At 38.0% G+C, this 21427-nt stretch overlaps 1 protein-coding gene across 2 annotated transcripts in view; it reads left to right on the forward strand.

Annotated features, from left to right (window-relative positions):
- Positions 1–1776: 1776 nt before the first annotated feature.
- Positions 1777–21427, forward strand: part of bmp16 (bone morphogenetic protein 16) — a 34204-nt gene continuing 14553 nt past the window's right edge. The window contains exons 1-2 of one of the 2 annotated variants that reach the window (XM_057839774.1): positions 1777–2513; positions 11706–11789. The gene's annotated coding sequence lies outside the window, so the exon portion shown is untranslated. Of the gene's footprint in view, positions 2514–11499; positions 11790–21427 lie in introns of those variants that run through there. The other variant, XM_057839773.1, reaches the window with a different exon arrangement.

Below are 21427 nucleotides of genomic sequence, written 5' to 3' on the forward strand. Positions count from 1 at the left end.
CTAAACCCCTGGCAACAAAAGTGACTACACCCCTTAGAAACTACGTACATCCCTAAATGTCCAAATTGAGTACTGCTTGTCATTTTCCCTCCAAAATGTCATGTGACTCAATACAGGAGTGCTGTCAGCATTGCTGCAGAGATTGAAGAGGTGGGCGGTCAGCCTGTTTGTGCTCAGACCATACGCCGCACTCTACATCAAAGTAGTGTGCATGGGTATCACCCCAGGAGGAAGCTTTTTCTGAAGACGGTGCACAAGAAAGCCCGCAAACAGTTTGCTGAAGACATGTCAACAAAGTACATGGATTACTGGAACCATGTCCTATGGTCTGATGAGACGGGCTGGCTTTTTTGTGTACCGTCTTCAAAAGAGGCTTCCTCCTGGGGTGACAGCCATGCACACCAATTTGATGTAGAGTGCGGCGTATGGTCTGAGCACTAAATGGCTGACTCCCCACCTCTTCAATCTCTGCAGCAATGCTGACAGCACTCCTGTAACGAGTCACATGACAATTTGGAGTAAAAAATGAAAAGCAGCACTCAGTTTGGACATTTATGTATGTTTTTTCTTAGGGTTAGGGTTAGGGTTACTGAACACTTTTGTTGCAAGGGGTTTAGATATTAATGGGCTATATTTTCAGTTATTTTGAGGGGAAAACAAATTAACTCTATTACCCTAATTTTCGCACTATAAGGCTCACCTGACTATAAGCTGCCACCCACCAAATTTGGCACGAAAAGGGCATTTGTTCAGAGATAAGCCGCACTGGACTATAAGCCGCGGCTGTCCTCACGGTGTTATGGGATATTTACACCAAAAGATATTAACCGGTAACACTTCGATTGACAGCGGCATCATACGACTGTCATAAAACCAAATGAACCACCATGAAACTATGAACCAATTGGCTGCAAAGCTTCTTTGCTTCAAGAACCTTCATTTGGCCATTGCTGCTCCCTTGGGATAGACAGTCAACCCCTGCTGCCACCTGCTGTCAACACTGTTGTTGTTCAACATGCCTCCTAGCATGCATTGCACCGCTACAGATGCAAATAACAATCAAAATTCATGTTCTGTGCTAATTATTTTTTCTGTTACTTTTCGAGTTGTTTCATTAATTGCTGGTTACGGTATTTGTTAACACTTTATTTGACAGTGGCGCCATAAGGCTGTCATTAGATAAAATAATTATGACATTACACTGTCATGAGCATTAGTGAATGCTTTAACCAGATGTCATTTAGTGTTATCTGGCAAATTATTTCACTTTTAAATGGATGTAAAAGATCCAAGAATGACATAAATGGAGTTAGTGACACAATTTGCCAGATGACACTTAATGACCTAAGCATTCAGCATTCATGATAGTGTCATGTCATAATTATGACGGTCTTACGACAGTTTTATGACGCCGCTGTCAAATAAAGTGCTACCTATTAACCCATATAAATCAATAAATAAGCCGCACTGGACTATAAACCGCAGGATTCAAAATGACGGAAAAAAGTAGCGGCTTATAGTCCGAAATTTACGATAAATGAGCTGCACGCAGACTACTTTTAATTGTGTCAAAGTGTCATTTTGTCAATGTTGTCCCATGAAAAGATATACTTAAATATCTGCAGAAATGCGAGGGGTTTACTCACTTTTGTGATACATTTTATATCAGGGGAGCCAAAACCGGTCCTCAAGGGCCACTGTGGGTCCTGGTTTATATTCCTACCGATCGAGCACAGGCCGTTTAATCAATGAGGTGTCTGCCAAAACAAGCAGCACATGACTACAATCAACTGATAACACTTGTAAGACACCAGAATGGTGCAAAGGTGTCGTCCTGTTTTAATGGAAAGAAATTCAGCAACCATTGAAGCCCAATGTGGAATAGTTTGGGGGCCCTTGATTTATTAGGAAGAGATGCTCTTTAGTGGGAGAAAAAAAATGTCAAGTTTAGACCGATCTTTGTGGAAGCCAACCAGAATCTTGGCTGCGATGATTCCATCCATTAGGATGGCAGACCAAACTAATCACCGCTTTCTGATTTGCTTGGCACCTTGCTCCTTGGCTCCTCCATTAGTGTGACAAAGCTGGTGCTGAATGTCCATACAATGCAATGCTGTAATCCGTTTTAGACAAAATAGCTGCCAAAAATTATAAGTTATAGTATATAGTCGCCAAAAGAGTCTCGCCAGCAAAACATGACCAAAAAATATTCTGAAATGCCTTAAACAGGCCACAGCTGTGGTTTGACACATATTTACTTCACCAAAGCACTTTTTCAAAATATTTTATTTTCCAAAACAACGTTAATTTTACCATTTGATTTAAGATCAATATTGATTTGGCTAAATTCTAGGATCCAACAAGGATGAATGACCTGCTAAGAGGGCGCTGAAAGGTTTCTCTCCACCCCCGTTGGCGGAAATCAGCGGGACAAGGCCGCAGACTTCTTTTCCAGAGGATGGGAAACCTGGAGGCTGGAATCGTGTCTCATTTGGAAGGAGGAGGAGGCAGCGGTTAGTCAAGCCGCAGATTGCATGTGAAAGAATGTCTAGGGGCTATTAATGCCTTTATATATTTGACCCACATTGTTCATCTTGCAGCACGTTTTGTCCATTGTCGTATCAACTGATACTGTTTTAAAGATAATAACATGATGTGTGCACTTGCTGAAGGTATCTCTATCTATTAAGGTTAAAGGGGTCGTGAATGGATGATTAACTCGTTCACTGGCAGGGAAAGGCAAATGAGCATTTTAGACCAGGTTTGGTCATTTGGATGGTGTGAACTTTACCGACTCCTTCCATATCAATCCACAGGTTATTACTTTCCCTTTAATGGTAACCTGTATGATAGCGTCTCGTCTAGCGTCTCATCTTCTAGGAGGTGAAACATGTTTGCACGGTGGAAGGTAGACAAACACTTGGTTGAAGGAAGGTCAGCAAACATAACAGGCGGATCACATGGATTTGACAAGGGCAGTGAATGTGAAATTTGGATACCGCCTTTCTTCCCAGTTTTTGGTTTCCATGTGAAAATTAATCAAATAAGATTGCTAAGTACAGTGGTACCTCGACATAAGATCGCTTTGGCACACGATCTTTTCGACATCCGACGTAAAATTTGACTCGCCAATTGTTTCTACATCCGACGACATGCTCAAAATACGACGATTTCTGACAGCGCCACAGTTTCTTTGTTTTCCCGCAAGAAAGATGGACGCACGGCGGATTTTCTTGTGAGAGAAATCAACATGGGTTCCAAGAATGTTAGTGCAGGTGGTGAAAAAAAGAAAAAGGTGAAGCTTACCATTGAAATGAAGATGGAAATGATAGAAAAATATGAGCTTGGTTTGCGTGCCCGACAATACGGCCATAGAACCTCTACGACAGGGGTCGGGAACCTATGGTTCGCGAGCCAAATATGGCTCTTTTGACTGCTGCATCTGGCTCGCAGACAAATCTTCAATTATTTGAAAATAAACCCAAAAAAAGTTTCGCTATGTACCATAATTTTCGGACTATAAGCCGCTACTTTTTTCCTTCATTTTGATACCTGTGGCCTATAGTCCAGTGCGGCTTATTTGTTGATTTTTTAGGTAACACTTTATTTGACAGCGGTGTCATAAGACTGTCATGAGATCATCAAAATTATGACATGACACTATCATGGACATTACTGAATGCTTATGTCATTAATTGTCATTTGGCAAATTATGTCACTCATTTTTTGTCCATCTTGGATCTTTTGCATCCATTCAAAAGTGAGATCATTTGCCGGATAGCACTGAATGGCATCTGTTATAAGCATTCATGAATGCTGAGGACAGAGACATGTCATAATTATGATTGTGTAATGACAGTCTTATGGCACCAGTGTCAAATAAAGTGTTAGCAAATACCAATTGATGAATTGATGAAAAAATTGGAACAGTAACTGAAGAAATATTTAGCACAGAACATGATTTTTGATTGTTATTTACATCTGTAGCGCTGCAATGCATGCTAAGAGGCATGTTGGATGACAACAGTCAACAGCAGGTGGCAGCAGAGGTTGACTGTCTCCCCCAAGGGAGCAGTGATGGCTAAATGAAGCTTCTTGAAGCAATAAAGCTTTGTAGTAATTGGTTCAAAGTTTAATGATAGTTCATTTGGTCTTATGACAGTCGGTCGTATGATGCCGCTGTCAAATAAGGTTGTACCGGTTAATATATTTTGGTGTAAATATCCCATGATACAGTGAGGACAGCTGCGGCTTATAGTCCAGTGCGGCTTATCTATGAACAAATGCCATTTTCGTGCCAAATTTAGTGGGCTGCGGCTTATAGTCAGTTGCGCCTTGTAGTGCGAAAATTAGGGTTATTGGAAGGGGGCTAGGATCTCGGGGAAAACTTGGCGGGCGCAAGGGCCACAGGGGACGCATTAAAAAGATTAACCAGTAAGGGGCGCTCACATTTTTTCCATTGGCAAGCCAGTGATCAGGCGACATTCAGGACAGGTGTGGCAGAGGACAGTCTGATGATGCGTGTGGCAGTCGGTTGAAATAATAGCTATGCATCTGTAGCGTGGTGCAGACAGAGATTAAATGGTTCAGTCTGTTGCTACACATTTAATTTTATTTTCATTTTTCTTGTACAGCTAAAACATCCGTCTCGCATTGCTGCACAAAGACGGCTCATTTCTTATTCGCTCTCAATTGCGAATTCTTATGTAATTATATTCATAAACAAATACAAGTTTTTGTGACAAAACATTTAACTTCTGCATTTTAGACACTACTGGCATTCACTCGTCGTCCGCTCGTCATTACGAACACATCTGCAGTCATGCATAAACATACTTAATGATTAACATATTTCTGAATTATATTAACACACAGTACACATCACAATCATCCTAAAATAAAGCAGCCTGCTAAAATACACAGTAAAATTATACTTTTTTTTTTTCTCACCTGAAACAAGAAAAAAAAATACTAGTTCACAATGTCCGACTCGCATTGATGCAAAGACGGCTAATTTCATATTCGCTCTAAAATGTGAACATTTATTGCCCATGCACGCCAAGAAGTGAACGCTGCCCCCTGCGGGTTTTAAACCATAAGAACAACAGTCTTTTCAGGCTGAAATTTGTGTGTTTATTTTCCACAAACACAACGAAATAAGATGAAACATTTTAAACATAGGGTGAATCTATCTGTGGACACGAAAAAAAATATTAAAATAACTATATATTATTATTTATTATTTAATTAAAATATTATTATTTATATAAGTTATTGAAAAGAATTCAGAGACTTATTGTATTTTAAAAGTGTTGAAATTACATAATGCACATATTACTTGTATTTTTAGTAGAGATGACCCGATCGATCGGGATGCTGATCGATCGGGTCCGATCAGGTCATTTTCAAAGTATAGGAATCGGCAAAAAAATATCGGACATGCCTTTTTTTTTATATATATACTGTATATATTTTTTTTTAATTAAATAATTTTCTAATTGTATTTAACGTTACAGACATAATATGTTACACTCATCCAGAGTCTTTAGTTTAGGTTTAAGGTAGGGTTATCAAATTTATCCCGTTAAAAAATTTATCATGTTAAAATATTTAACGCAATTAACGCATGCGCTGCACGACCCACTCACGCATTGTCGCGTTCAATCTGTAATGGCGCCGATGAACACCACATATTTTTAAATGTAATTCTGTGAGAGCCATACAATATGTTTAAAACTAAAAATTAGGGTTGTTCCGATCATGTTTTTTTGCTCCCGATCCGATCCCGATCGTTTTAGTTTGAGTATCTGCCGATCCCGATATTTTGCGATCCGATTGGTTTTTTTTTTTTGCTCCCGATTCAATTCCAATCATTCCCGATAATTTTTCCCGATCATATACATTTTGGCAATGCATTAAGAAAAAAATGAATAATATATACATTCAACATACAGTACATAAGTACTGTATTTGTTTATTATGACAATAAATCCTCAAGATGGTATTTACATTATTAACATTCTTTCTGTGAGAGGGATCCACGGATAGAAAGACTTGTAATTCTTAAAGGATAAATGTGACTTTGTATATTGTGACTAAATATTGCCATCTAGTGTATTTGTTGAGCTTTCAGTAAATGATACTGTAGCCATTTAACTTCTGCCCAAATGCATGATGGGAAGTGCAACCATGACTGTGCATAGTGGCACCAATTGATATATCTTCTCTGCGTTGGGAAATAACATAGTGTGTTAAGAAAAAGATCAATTACTACCTCTCTTCCCCACATTGCTTCTCACGAATATTTATAATTGTTGAGAGAGGGATTGTAAGGCTTTAGCCAATTAAAAAAAGGCTCCAAAGAGTGCCAAAATTCACTCTTCTCTTTTTACGCTGCCTTTTAGCTCTATATACGGGTAAAACGGCGCCTTTATAGATTGAGCACAATAATGCGTGAGTGGGTCGTGCAGCGCATACGTTAATTGCATTAAACGTGATTAATTTTTTTATAAATTAATTACCGCCGTTAAAGCGATAAATTTGATAGCCCTACTTTAAGCCAAAACTAAAGACTCTGGATGAGTGTAAGACATTTTGTCTGTAACGTTAAATACAATTAGAAAACGATTTAATTAAAAAATATATATATTTTAAAAAAGGCATGTCCGATATTTTTTTGCCAATTCCGATACTTAGAAAATGACGTGATCGGACCCGATCTTTAATTATAACTAATATTATGTTATTATTCCGATTTGTATTGATTTGTTTTGCTATCTGTAATTGCTATTTGCAATAGTACCAGCAATATTTATTAAGGATTTAATGTAGGTTTTCAGGCTGTGGAACGAATTAATGGAATTATAATGTATTCTAATGGGAAAATACAACCATTTTGACTTACATGCAAGGTCCTGGAATGAATTTACTTTGTATGTAGAGGTAACACTGTATAAGTAAAAGGCTTCAAAATGGAGAAAAATAAGGCTGACCTGTCAGGTCTCAGACTGTGTTGTGACAATGCTCAAACTGTAACATTCTGTTGCTGGTCAGATTGGGTTTTGTTGTTGTTTTGTTCGCCTGGTGTGGGATACGTTTCTGACGTCCACCTGCATCCAATCCCAGCTCATCAGCAGTGTATTTTAGAGATTTAGATCGATCGGCATCCCGATCGATCGGGTCCAATCACGTCATTTTCAAAGTATCGGAATCGGCAAAAAATATCGGACATGCCTTTTGTTAATTTTTTTTTTTTTTTAATTAAATTGTTTTCTAATTGTATTTAACGTTACAGACATAATGTGTTACACTCTTCCAGAGTCTTTAGTTTAAGCTTAAGGTAAGGTTATCAAATTTATCGCGTTAACGGTGAGGATTAATATTTTTTACATTTATCACGTTACAATATTTAACTAAATTAACACATGCGCTGCACGACCCACTCACGCATTGTCGCGCTCAATCTATAATGGCGCCGTTTTACCCATACAGTATATACAGTAGAGCTAAAAGGCAGCGTAAAATGAGTAGAGTGAATTTTGGTAGCCTTTTTTTAAATGGCTAAAGCCTTACACCCTCTTCCAACAATTAGAATAATCGTGGGAAGCAATGTGGGGAAGAAAGATAGTAGTTGATCTTTTTCTTAACATCCTATGTTATTTCCCAACGCAGAGAAGATATATCCATTGGTACTACGACGCACAGTCACGGTTGCACTTCCTATCCTGCATTTGGGCAGAAGTTAAATGGCTACAGTATCATTTACTGAAAGCTCAACAAATACACTAGATGGCAATATTTAGTCACAATATACAAAGTCACATTTATCCTTTAAGATTTACAAGTCTTTCTATCCATGGATGGACAATGTTAATAATGTAAATGCCATCTTGAGGATTTATTGTCATAATAAACAAATACAGTACTTATTTTTTCTTAATGCATTGCCAAAATGTATATGATCGGGAAAAATTATCGGGAATGATTGGAATTGAATCGGGAGCAAAAAAAAAAAAGCAATCGGATCGGGAAATATCGGGATCGGCAGATACTCAAACTAAAACGATCGGGATCGGATCGGGAGCAAAAAAACATGATCAGAACAACCCTAGTGTATTTATATGCAGGCAATACTGGCCAAGGTGGCCGCAATATTAACTTGCTGGTCGCCATTTGACATTTTGTACTCTTGAGTCTCATTGCATTTTGCTAGTTTCGCCCCTGCCTTGGTTTTGTTTGTCTGCCAACTTCATTTTGGAATCCTTTACTTTGTGCAGGAGTTTGTTATATATTGCTTTGTTGGCCCACTGCCTACCAGCTTGGTTTACCTTCGGGTTAGTTTTATTGGCAACCTGCTGTCTCGAACCCTATTTCTCAATACCCCCCTTTTCACGATTCTTTGTGTATTTAATAAACCCTCGAATGCATTCCTCGGTTGATGTTGTCTGCTTTGGGGTCGAACCTTTGTTTCGACATTCGTGGACCATAACACAAACTGCACCACACTCAAGCGCCAAATGTAAATGAAGTCCCTCTACTTGTTACAACATGAAAAATAGATACTACCTTGAGAAGCTTGTTTCTCATTTGCAACGCAAGCAAGTCTTTGTGAGCACAGACGCAGACAAGATGCCTCTTTCTTGGTCACATTTTAGTCACACCTAAGGCCTACCACCATGTTAGCAAGGGTTTAGCAAACAAGGACAACGAGGTTTGTAGGCAGACCTGTAGCTCACTAATTGAGGGGTATAGTTGTTTCTGAATGTGCCTTATACAGTGAGGAAAAGAAGTATTTGAACACCCTGCGATTTTGCAAGTTCTCCCACTTAGAAATGATGGACGGGTTTGAAATTTTCAAGGTAGGTGCCTGTCCACCGTGAGAGACGTATCTAAAAAAAATTCAAAGAAATCACAGTGCATGATTTTTTAACTATTTATTTGTATTATACTGCTGCAAATAAGTATTAGAACACCTGAGAAAATCAATGTCAATATTTGATACGGTTGCCTTTGTTTACAATTACAGAGGTCTAACGTTTCCTGTAACTTTTCACCAGGTTTGCAAAAACTGCAGCAGAGATTTTGCAACACTGCTCCACACAGATCTACTCTAGATCAATAAGGTTTCTGGACTGTCACTGAGAAACACACTTTGAGCAATCTTTGAGCTTCCTCCAAAGATTTTATATTGAGTTTAGGTCTGGAGACTGGCTAGGCCCCTCCAGAACCTTAATATGCTATTTACAGAACCACTCTTTGGATATTCTGGCTGCCTGCTTCGGGCCATTGTCATTTTGGGAGACCCAGTCACGACCTGTTTTCAGTGCTCTAACTGAGGGAAGGAGGTTATTCTCCCAAATCTCACAGTACATCACCCTAGTCATCCTCTCCTTAATACAGTGCAGTCCCATGTGCAGAAAAGCACCCCCAAAGCATGATGCCACCACCCCCATGCTTCACAGTAGGGATGGTGTTCTTGGGATGGTACTCATCATTCTTCTTCCTCCAAACACTAGGAGTGGAATTAAGACCAAAAGGTTTTTTTTAATCATCTATGACCACATGACTTTCTCCCATGACTCCTCTGGATCATCCAAATGGTCAATGGCAAACCTAAAACAGGCCTGGACATGTGCTGGTTTAAGCAGGGGAACCTCCCGTGCATGATTTTAAACAATGATTTCTTTGTGTATTACCAACACTTACCTTAGAAACTAGCCGCAACTCCTTTCAGGTCATTGACCAGCTCCTCCTGTGTAGTTCTTGGCTCATTCCTCACCATTCTTAGGTTCATCGAGACCCTACAAGGTAGATCTTAAATTGAGCCCCAGTCTGAGGGAGATAAACAGTCATGTTTAACTCTCTTCCATTTTCTAATAATTGCTCAAATGGTGGATCTTATATCACCAAGCTGCTTGGCAATTTGTAACTCTTTCCAGCCTTGTAGAGGTCTACAATTCTGTCTCTGGTGTCTTTGGACAGCTCTTTGGGGTGTATGGGGTGGACAGGTGTTTATATGCAGCTAACCGCCTCAAACAGGTCAAAAAGTCAGACTCAAAAAGTCCACCTCCACTCCACCTGTTTTGGAGAAACCCAAAACACACTTCAAAAAGCTCTAGAAAACGGTTTGAGAAAGGGCACTGAAGATACTAAAGTGGCCAGCAATGATGTCCAGACCTGAATCCCATAGAAAACCAGTGGAGAGATCTGAAAATGGCAGTTTGGGCAAAGTATCCTTCAAATCTCAGAGACCTGGAGCAGTTGGCCAAAGAGGAATGGTCTAAAATTCCAGCAGAGCATTGTACGAAACTTAGTGATGGATACCGGAGGCGGTTGTTCGCAGTTATTTTGTCTAAAGGTTATGCTACCAAGTATTAGGCTGAGGGTGCCAATACTTTTGTCTGGCCCATTTTTTGAGTTTTGTGTAAAATGATAATGATTTAATATTTTTTTGTCATTCTCTTCTGTGTTTTTTCATTACAAGCAACATAAATGAAGATATTACTACCAAAGCATTTGTAATTCCAGTCATTTTCAGGGAGAAATTGAGCATTATCTGACAGAATTGCAGGGGTGCCAATACTTTTGGCCAGCCCTGTACTATACTTTAGGATCAAAACCTCTGAGGGCAGAAAATGTGACCGTGTTTTAATTGTATAACTGTCTATTGTTCAAATTTTGCATGAATGGGACATGAAATGGCAACGATTTATAGTCGAGCCATGAAAATTCTAATCTTATTTCTTAATTACTCATCCCTGAAATTAATGGACTGGTAGACAACATTTGGTCTTCTCAGAAAAAAAAAATCTGGCTGTGTGATAAGTGTGTTTTCTCGTGTGCTTTGATGAATGAGGAGGGTTTTGCGTCCGTGTGCGAGCGGTAATATGTGAGACCATGCATCCTAAAGAGACGTTTGCTCATGGGCCAACTCCATGAATACAAATTCCAGGAAAGGACGAGTGCACCTTGCTTCTCCCATCTAATAGTGAACGAGCACTGCCTACCTTTTTTTCCACCCTTCTTCCATCCAATCACAAACGCAAACTGCGCTGACTTCACGGGCCGCTGACTCATCCATTCATACATTTGTTTTTATTATTTATTAAAACCGAATCCCATTCAGAGTTATGGGGGCCGCATATTTATAATGAAGGAGCCATTGTCCCATTACAATGGCGCGACTGAAACCCACCAGGTAAGTTTGTTACAGAGAGAGAAGGGGAAAAAGCTAAACATTTTTTTCTTTATTTGCTGTCATGTGATTGTTTTATTTGTTGGATTAATTTGTTAGAGGAAGTCACTGGTAAGATATTGACTTTTTACGTAGAAAAGACAGCAAAGAGCAAGTGTTTGTATTTGTGTGTGTGATAGAGAGAGAGAGAATGAGAGAGGGAGAGAGAGAAAAGGGGTGGAGACAGAAAAGGAAGGGAGCGGGACAATATAGTGAGAGGGTTGAGGTCCAACAGGGAGTTGATTCATTCACTCATTCTCGTGCTGACTCTTTGCATACACGCACATTAGCACCTGCACAGTGTTTTAAAGCAGTACACTCAGGTGGAAAGTGTATCTTTGGATACAACATGGATGGAGCATTACACAACATAGTGGGAGAGGATTCAAATCCCAATAGACACTTGCTTTAGTTAAGAGAAGCAAAAAAAAAAGTCCTACATAAGACGTGACACAATCCAATCTGTCCAAAGGAGCAGCAGGGAGAGCCAAGGGATCGGAACACTGGAGCTCAAGGATAAGCCATGGACACTGCGTACATCCCAACACACCTGGAGGTGAGTACTTCATACACGCATACTGTATGTGTATATACAAATGTTCAGGGAGAATTCCAGTTTCTAAAATCAATTAGTATACTGTACAGCATTTGTAATTAAGAATATTATCAAAATGAATACATTGATTTTGGGGGGAAAATAAATAAAGTTCACTCAAATATATTGTTGACAATTAAATACAACTATATTCCAAGAAACTGAACTGTGACATTTTGTTTTATTGAATTTTTTTCCCCCAAATTGGAATTTTTCAAGTAAATTAGTGACACTACAGTATTCATTTCAAATCAACTTTATCAATCAAGTGCACTTCACCACATTCAAACATAGTGAGAAAGTACGTTTTTTTTTTTTTTTTTCCCTAATCAATTCAAACTTTGGATCGTCCATAAAATAGAAATTAACTAAAAAAAAAAAAAAAAAAAAAAAAAGGTTTTAAGATGTATACGATATAAATTCAGAATAACTTTTCATTTCTATTAGAGATCGGGTCCGATCACGTCATTTTCAAAGTATCGGAATCGGCAAAAAAATATCGGCCATGCCAATTTTAATTAAATCGTTTTCTAATTGTATTTAACGTTACAGACATAATATGTTACACTCATCCAGAGTCTTTAGTTTAGGCTTAAGGTAGGGTTATCAAATGAATCCCAATAACAGCGGTAATTAATTTTTTTAAAAATGTATCACGTTAAAATATTTAACACAATTAATGCATGCGCTGCACGATCCACTTACGCATTGTCGCGCTCAATCTGTAATGACGCCGTTTTTCCTATACAGAGAGATAAAAGGCAAAGTAAAATGAGTAGAGTGAATTATGGCAGCCTATGAGCCTTTTTTTAATTGGCTAAAGCCTTACAATCCCTCTTCCCACGATTAGAAATATCATGGGAAGCAATGTGGGGAAGCAAGGTAGCAATTGATCTTTTTCTTAACACCATATGTTATTTCCCAACGCAGAGAAGATATATGAATTGGTAGCACTACGCACAGTACTGGTTCCACTTCCCATCATGCATTTGGGTTGAATGGCTGCAGTATCATTTACTGAAAGCTCAACAAATGCACTCAATGGCAATATTTAGTCACAATATACAAAGTCACATGTCTTTCTATCCGTGGATCCCTCTCACAGAAAGAATGTTAATAATGTAAATGCCATTTTGAGGATTTATTGTCATAATAAACAAATACAGTACTTATGTACTGTATGTTGAATGTATATATTCGTCCGAGTTTTATTCATTTTTTTCTTAATGCATTGCCAAAATGTATATGATCGGGAAAAATTATCGGGAATGACTGCAATTGAATCAGGAGCAAAAAAAAGCAATCGGATCGGGAACTATCGGGATCGGCAGATACTCAAACTAATACGATCGGGATCGGATCGGGAGCAAAAAAACATGATCGGAACATCCCTAATTTCTATGTTTCAAATTATTTGGATCTTATCTGGTGTATGACTGTCAGTTCTTGAGACGCTGAATTTTGAATCCAGAAGGAAAAATACAAACTGGGATTAGAAAAAAACCAAAAAGTTTAGCGCAACAGTAGTCTTAAATCCAAACATCTGTCAAATCCATCAATATTTCATGAATGACTGAAAATGATATTCACTTACAGTATTCTAAAATTTAGAAGCACTGGCATCCAAACTACTTACGACTACTTACTTTTATTTACTTTTACTTTTAACTACACTCTATGGAGTAAATTTATATATAACCCATTGTACTTATATAATTTAATTACAACACTGAAATAAACGTTTCCCTGCTAAATACAGAATATATTCACGATTATAAAATAGCCACATTTTGCATACGTGTGGATGACGGAAGCTACAGTACAACTGTATATATCAATACATCAGCCATTGTAGTGCATTGTGGGACTCTGAGTATCAGTGGTGCGTTCTACTGACTGCTCTCACAGGTGGTTTATTTAGATGTCATCAGATGACATTTTAGGGTGCTTGAGCACTCCAAACACACACGTTGGTTTGGAATTGCACTGTTTAAGACATTAGTCGCACAGGGGAAAGACACACACATACACACGCATGAATACAATCACAGCAGTTGCTCAATCCCAGCTCCTGTGCGTGAAAAGCTACCTGTTCCCGTGTTCCCATTATGAGTTCAAGGAGCGGCAGGTAATGCAGCCAGCACATCATGAGGCTGCCGCCACGATCGTTATTAATGCGAAAAGCAGGCAGTCTGTGTTTTTCGCATAGCTGTCAGACGCTAGCGTGACGCTCACAGCCACCAGTGAGATATGTCAATATTTCCACCCATGCTTGACGTATGAGGAGGAGGGAGAGGGAGTGCTTTAACCACACCACCACAGTGTTTAACCACAATGCACCTTTATACTGTACGGCACAGGTTTATGTATCACTTTAATTTGTGATGTAGTATTATATTATATTATACCATATATTTAAATATATATATGGCGGAAAACAGGTGACTTGAAGTTCCGCTCTGAGACCCCCAATTTAGCCAACTTTCAAAATTGTCCGATATGCATGTGTGATACATCCTTGGAAAATTTTTGAACAGAAGGGCATTTTTAATGAAAAAAAAAAAGTTTTTTAAACAGCAAAACCCTATCTGGAGGTGAGAGCACACGAGAGCAGAATTATATACGCCATGACTTTAACGAGATATTATCGCGTTCTTACCTTGTTTCGATCCAAAAACTCCATGTAGCATGTATCACCGAGTGTCAAGACACAGCTGTGAATGGCCAGAGCCGCATTTTGGGGGGATTTTATGGGTTAAACATGGTTATATAACAAGGGACGCGATGTAGAAATTTCTTTTCTTTTTCATATATTTACACTTTTAAACGTTTTTTTGTTTGGGTGTTTTTTTTCAACTTGTCTTTGTTTGGATCAATTATTTATCATCCAAATTAATGGGGAAAATGCGATATTAACCAAAAAAATACAATTAAGTGATAGTTATGAGGTAGATATCTGTGACTTTTTTACAGACGCCAATTTTTTCATTGTGACGTAATTTGTTTAAAAGTTTTTGTTTGTTTGTTTGTTTGTTTGTTTGTTTGTTTTTTTAAGCAATAGTTATGAGGTCGGGATCCTGACTTTTTTACAGATGTCATTTTTTTTTCATTGTAACATAATTTTTTTTAAAGTTTAAAATATGTGAGTGAATAATTTTTTAAAGGTTTTTTTTTTTTTTTTTTTTAACAATTAAATGAGACTTCAATTAATGATTCTAAGCTTTAAATGACAGACATTTTGAATAATAAATATAATCAATTACCTTCGTTTTATGGCTGGGTTGAACTAAAAGCGGTTGCGCGACGTCTGTAAATGGGGGTTTTCAGGTTAAAACGGACAAATTAATAATAGTTCGGGGTCTTAATCCGCCATGAATCTGCTATGGCAGCATATAGACATATTGTTCTATCAAACACAACAGTTGTTTTGGCTTAAAATACAGCAGTTTCTTTTCAAAATGAGTGCAAGAGCATAAACTGCTTTTTCAGCCTTGTCTGTGTTTTCCGCCATTTATATATTTCTTTAAATGTATATGGCAGAAAACAATCAGGTGACTTGAAGTTCCGCTCTGAGACTCCCAATTTGGCCAAATTTCAAAATTGTGATTAAAAAAAAAAAAATGTGTGATACATCAAAAATCTCAATTTTCTGGGGGAAGAAAAATTTGGAACAGCAGGGCATTTAAAAAATATAAAAAATTGAACAGCAAAACCCTAACTGGAGATGAGAGTACGCGAGACCAGAATTAAAGACGCCATGACTTTTACGAGATATTATCGCGTACTTACCATGTTTCGATCCAAAAACTCCATGTAGCACGTATCACTGAGTGTCAAGACACAGCTGTAAATGGCCAGAGTTGGATTTTTGGAGGATTTTATGGGTGAAACACGATAATATAACAAGGGTCGCGATGGAGAAATCGCAGACATCAATGAGTGGTGGAGATGTTCTTTTTCATATATTTACCCTTTTGAACGTTTTTTTTTCCCAATTTTTCTTTGTTTAGATCAATTATTTATCATCTAAAACATTGGGGAAAATGCAACAGTAACGAAAAAAACACAATTAAGTGATAGTTATGAGATAGATATCCGTGACTTTTTTATAGACGCCAATTTTTCATTGTGACGTAATTTGTTTAAAAGTTGAAAATATACAAGTGAATCATTTTTTAAAGTCGTTTTTTTTTTTTTGTAACTAAATATTAGATATCAATTAATGATTCTAAGCTAAAAATGACAGACATTTTGAATAATAAATATGATTTCTTACCTTCTTTTTATGGCTAGGTTGAAACAAAAGTGGTTGCGCGACGTCTGTAAACAGCGGTTTCCAGGGTAAACGGAAAAATAAAAATAGTTCGGGGGCTTATTGCGCCATGAATCTGCTATGTCAGCATATAGATATATTGTTCTATCAAATACAACAGTTGTTTTGGCTTAAAATACAGCAGTTTCTTTTAAAAAGGAGTGCTAGAGTAGAAACTGCTTTTTTAAGTCTTGTCTGTGTTTTCTGCCATATATTCTGTGAGGAGCAGAAGCATTTGCCCCCCTGTGATTTTGCAAGTTCACCCACTTAGAAAATAGGTAGAGGTCTGAAATTTCAATCATAGATGCATTTCCAGTCATAGAGACATAATCTGAAAAAAAAAATCCAGAAATCACATTGAACAATTTTTTAAGAATACTATAAGTATGACACTCAAAGAGTCTACCTTAAAAAAAAAAGTCCAGCTGTACACCATGATTATCCACCCAGCACCCGTTTTAGCTCCACACCTGTGCACCCCACAGTCAGTCATAATCTAACTGCTAGCATGGCAAGACCAGAAAGCTTTTGAAAGACACCAGAGAAAAAATTGTTGAGCTCTACAAAGTTGGAAAGGCTAGAGGACAATTGGAAAGCAGCTAAGTGAGAATAAATCAGCTGTTGCAGCAATTGTTAGAAAATGGAAAAGGCTAAACATGACTGATAATCTACCTCGAACTGGGGCTCCATGTAAAATCTCTCCTCGTGGGGCATTACTCATGATGAGAAAAGTGAGGGCTCAGCCTATAACTGTACGGCAGTAGCTGGTCAATGACCTTAAGAAAGCAAGATGCATAGTTTCAAAGGCTACTTTCAGGAAAACACTACGGTGCAATGGTTTAAAATCATGCATTGCTCAGAAAGTTCCCCTGCTGAAGCCAGTACATGTGAAGGCCCGTCTGAAGTTTGCGGGGGACCATCTGAATGATGCAGAGGGGTCGTGGGAGAAAGCCATGTGGTCAGATGAGACCAAAGTAGAACTTTTTGGTGCAAACTTTACTCGTCGTGCGTGGAGGAAAAATAAGGATGAGTACAATCCCAAGAACACCATCCCTACTGTGAAGTATGGAGTGGAAACCCCATGCTTTGGGGCTGCTTTTCGGCACTGTGTAAAGCAGAGGTTGAACGGGGAAATGTATCGTCAGATTTTGAGCCACAACCTCCTTCCCTCAGTCAGAGACTTGAAGATGAGTCATGGCTGGATCTCCCAACATGACTACGATCCGAAGTTGCGCAAAAAGCATATCAGGGTTCTGCCTTGTGTGGAGGAATGGTTGTTTCCAAATATAAACACCTGGTGAAGACCTACAGAAAGTGTCTGACCTCTGTAATTGCAAACAAAGGCTTCTGCACTAAATATTGGCACTGATTTTCTCAGGAATGCTTATGAACCCCAGTAAATTACAAATAAATTATTGAAAAATTCTTTTTTTAGATTATGTCTCTATAAGTGGAAATGGATCTATGATTGAAATTTCATACCTCTACGTTTTTTCTAAAAGGGTGAACTTGCAAAATCACAAGGAGTGCAAATACTTCTGCTCCTCACTGTGTATATGTGTATATATATATACATATATCCTCACTGCATCCTCATCTACCAACTGGTGATGCAGCACCAGGAGCAACGTGGGGTTTAGTATACCATATACGTATGTATATACTAGTATATTGTCTAGTATAGTGTCCAATCCATTTCTACTGATCTACAGCTGAAATAGAATGGACAGCTATTAAACAACAAACTGCAATTAAAGGAAACATGTTTGTGCAATAGTGTTCCAAATAATATAATATAATATAATATAATATAATATAATATAATATAATATAATATAATAAGGGCTGTGAAAATTATCGTGTTAACGGGCGGTAATTATTTTTTTAAATTATTAACGTTCAAATATTTGACGCATTTAACGCACATGCCCCGCTCAAACAGATTAAAATGACAGTGTCAATTCCATTTGTTGCTTGTGTTTTGGTGTTTCGTCGCCCTCTGCTGGCGCTTGGGTGCGACTGATTTTATGGCACCTTCCACGAGCCAATAATTATTGACGTCAACAATGGCGAGCTACTAGTTTAGTTTTTGTTTGAAAAATTTACAAATTTTATTAAAACAAAAACATAAAGAGGGGTTTTAATATAAAATTTCTATAACTTGTACTAATATTTATCTTTTAAGAATTACAAGTCTTTCTAGCCAACAAATACAGTACTTATGTACAGTATGTTGAATGTATATACCCGTCTTGTGTTTTATCTTTCCATTCCAACAATAATTTACAGAAAAATATGGCATTTTTTATAGATGGTTTGAATTGCAATTAATTACGATTAATTAATTTTTAAGCTGTAATTAACTCGATTAAAAATTTTAATCATTTGACAGCGCTAAATATAATATAATATAATATAATATAATATAATTTTTTTTTTAACTTAAATCTGATTTAAAATTTACTGTTTTGTTTTTTTCGTCTTAAGCAAAGAAATACAGTAAACTGGAATATGTAACAAAAAGTAGTGCAATAATGGACTAAGTCCAAAGTTTCTTAAGGAGGGAAAATAACATTTACTTTTTTGTCTGTTGCATCCATCTGAAGAAAAGAAACAAAGTGGGTTAGGAAAAAAAAAAGTAAGAAAATAGTGGTCTAAGTCTAAAATACATGAAAGATGGAAAATAACATTTACTTTTTTGTTTGTTTCTTCTAAAAAAAAGAGGAAGAAAAAATTTAGAAAAAAAATAATCGTGCGGGTTTAATCTAATAATAAATTCATGAAAGATGGAAAAACATTTAAACTCTTTGGATTATGCGTTCCATCTGTAGGAAAGAAACAAACTGGGATTGATAAAAATAGTAGTGTAATGGTGGTCTAAATCCAAATTCACAAAAGACTAAAATTTACTTATCCCTCTAAAATGCAGCTGCAGTAGCTACCAGACAAAACATTACATGTATTCTGAATTTTCTATCCACCTCTCAATTAAACGTTGGAATGTTTTGAGTAGGGGGTGGAGCCTGGTGTCATGGGCGTGGCCAAGCCCAGTTTTGCACTGAGAGATCAGGAAAGTTGTTGAGTGCAACGAAGGTGTTCCCCATACATCAAAATTGGAATAAAACCATGATTTTAACCACTATTCATCTGAAACTCAATTTGAAGGAGGTGACTCTTGTGTTTTCTTGCAAAATGTTCAAGAGTGCAACAGAGAGCAAGCTAGGGAGGAGACTAAATACTCAGAAAGAGTACGAGAGAGGGAGCGAGGAGGAATTTGGGAAAAGAACACGGGAAGAGCAACAGGAAGGGAAAGTTGAGGACCAGGCGTAACATGAAGACAGCGGCGGCGGATAAATCAGCCAGCTGTGGTGACACTCGGGGGCCGTCTGTGTGCCGTACTCTTCCGCAAAAACACCATTCATATAAGGCTTTGGAAAAATAGAATAAAATGGAGGGTGAAAAAGACTCCATTGAGGTAAAAGGGACATGTTTGTAGTGAAGGAGGAAGGGGAAATGGCATGTTGAAATAAACAGATAAAAAGAGAGGATGAGAGTTTATCACCGCACTGTCTGCTGCTTGGGGAGGTCAGGTCACATGCAATATGTCTTGTGGTGGACACGACCTTAAAACCTTCATCCCACCTCAGTCCGAAAACATTCATCATGCTATTTTTTCTCTTAATCCCACAGGAATGTTAGGCAGCAAATACAATTATCAAAACCATTTTAGTCATGGGGTAGTGGTAGGTCATTATTAAAATTTCAACATAGTGGTGGGTGGAGCCAATGGAAACCATAGGGTAAAGTCTAATCTGCTTTGGAGATCTACAAAACAGTGTTAGAAATCAATGACACGAAAGGCAAAATTCATGCCAAAATTCCCTATAACACAAGGGCTTAGTTTTAGTCTCAACATTGGTGGGGACCATATAACAGCATGACCTGCTGGGGATGGGACATTAATAAGACCAAACAGATTGGGTGAACAGGTGTCAGGGCTACATTTCTCACAAATATGAACCTAATTAATTGGTAGGCTAAATAATCAATGCAAAATAAATCTGTATTGATTTACAGTGCCTTGCAAAAGTATTCGGCCCCCTTGAATCTTGCAACCTTATGCCACATTTCAGGCTTCAAACATAAAGATATGAAATTTAATTTTTTTGTCAAGAATCAACAACAAGTGGGACACAATCGTGAAGTGGAACAACATTTATTGGATAATTTAAACTTTTTTAACAAATAAAAAACTGAAAAGTGGGGCGTGCAATATTATTCGGCCCCTTTACTTTCAGTGCAGCAAACTCACTCCAGAAGTTCAGTGAAGATCTCTGAATGATCCAATGTTGTCCTAAATGACCGATGATGATAAATAGAATCCACCTGTGTGTAATCAAGTCTCCGTATAAATGCACCTGCTCTGTGATAGTCTCAGGGTTCTGTTTAAAGTGCAGAGAGCATTATGAAAACCAAGGAACACACCAGGCAGGTCTGAGATACTGTTGTGTAGAAGTTTAAAGCCGGATTTGGATACAAAAAGATTTCACAAGCTTTAAACATCTCAAGGAGCACTGTGCAAGCCATCATATTGAAATGGAAGGAGCATCAGACTACTGCAAATCTACCAAGACCCGGCCGTCCTTCCAAACTTTCTTCTCAAACAAGGAGAAAACTGATCAGAGATGCAGCCAAGAGGCCAATGATCACTCTGGATGAACTGCAGAGATCTACAGCTGAGGTGGGAGAGTCTGTCCATAGGACAACAATCAGTCGTACACTGCACAAATCTGGCCTTTATGGAAGAGTAGCAAGAAGAAAGCCATTTCTCAAAGATATCCATAAAAAGTCTCGTTTAAAGTTTGCCACAAGCCACCTGGGAGACACACCAAACATGTGGAAGAAGGTGCTCTGGTCAGATGAAACCCAAATTGAACTTTTTGTCCACAATGCAAAACGATATGTTTGGTGTAAAAGCAACACAGCTCATAACCCTGAACACACCATCCCCACTGTCAAACATGGTGGTGGCAGCATCATGGTTTGGGCCTGCTTTTCTTTAGCAGGGACAGGGAAGATGGTTAAAATTGACGGGAAGATGGATGCAGCCAAATACAGGAACATTCTGGAAGAAAACCTGTTGGTATCTGCACAAGACCTGAGACTGGGACGGAGATTTATCTTCCAACAGGACAATGATCCAAAACATAAAGCCAAATCTACAATGGAATGGTTCAAAAATAAACGTATCCAGGTGTTAGAATGGCCAAGTCAAAGTCCAGACCTG

This window comes from Corythoichthys intestinalis, chromosome 6 (assembly GCF_030265065.1).
Source record: "Corythoichthys intestinalis isolate RoL2023-P3 chromosome 6, ASM3026506v1, whole genome shotgun sequence".
Lineage (NCBI taxonomy): Eukaryota > Metazoa > Chordata > Actinopteri > Syngnathiformes > Syngnathidae > Corythoichthys > Corythoichthys intestinalis.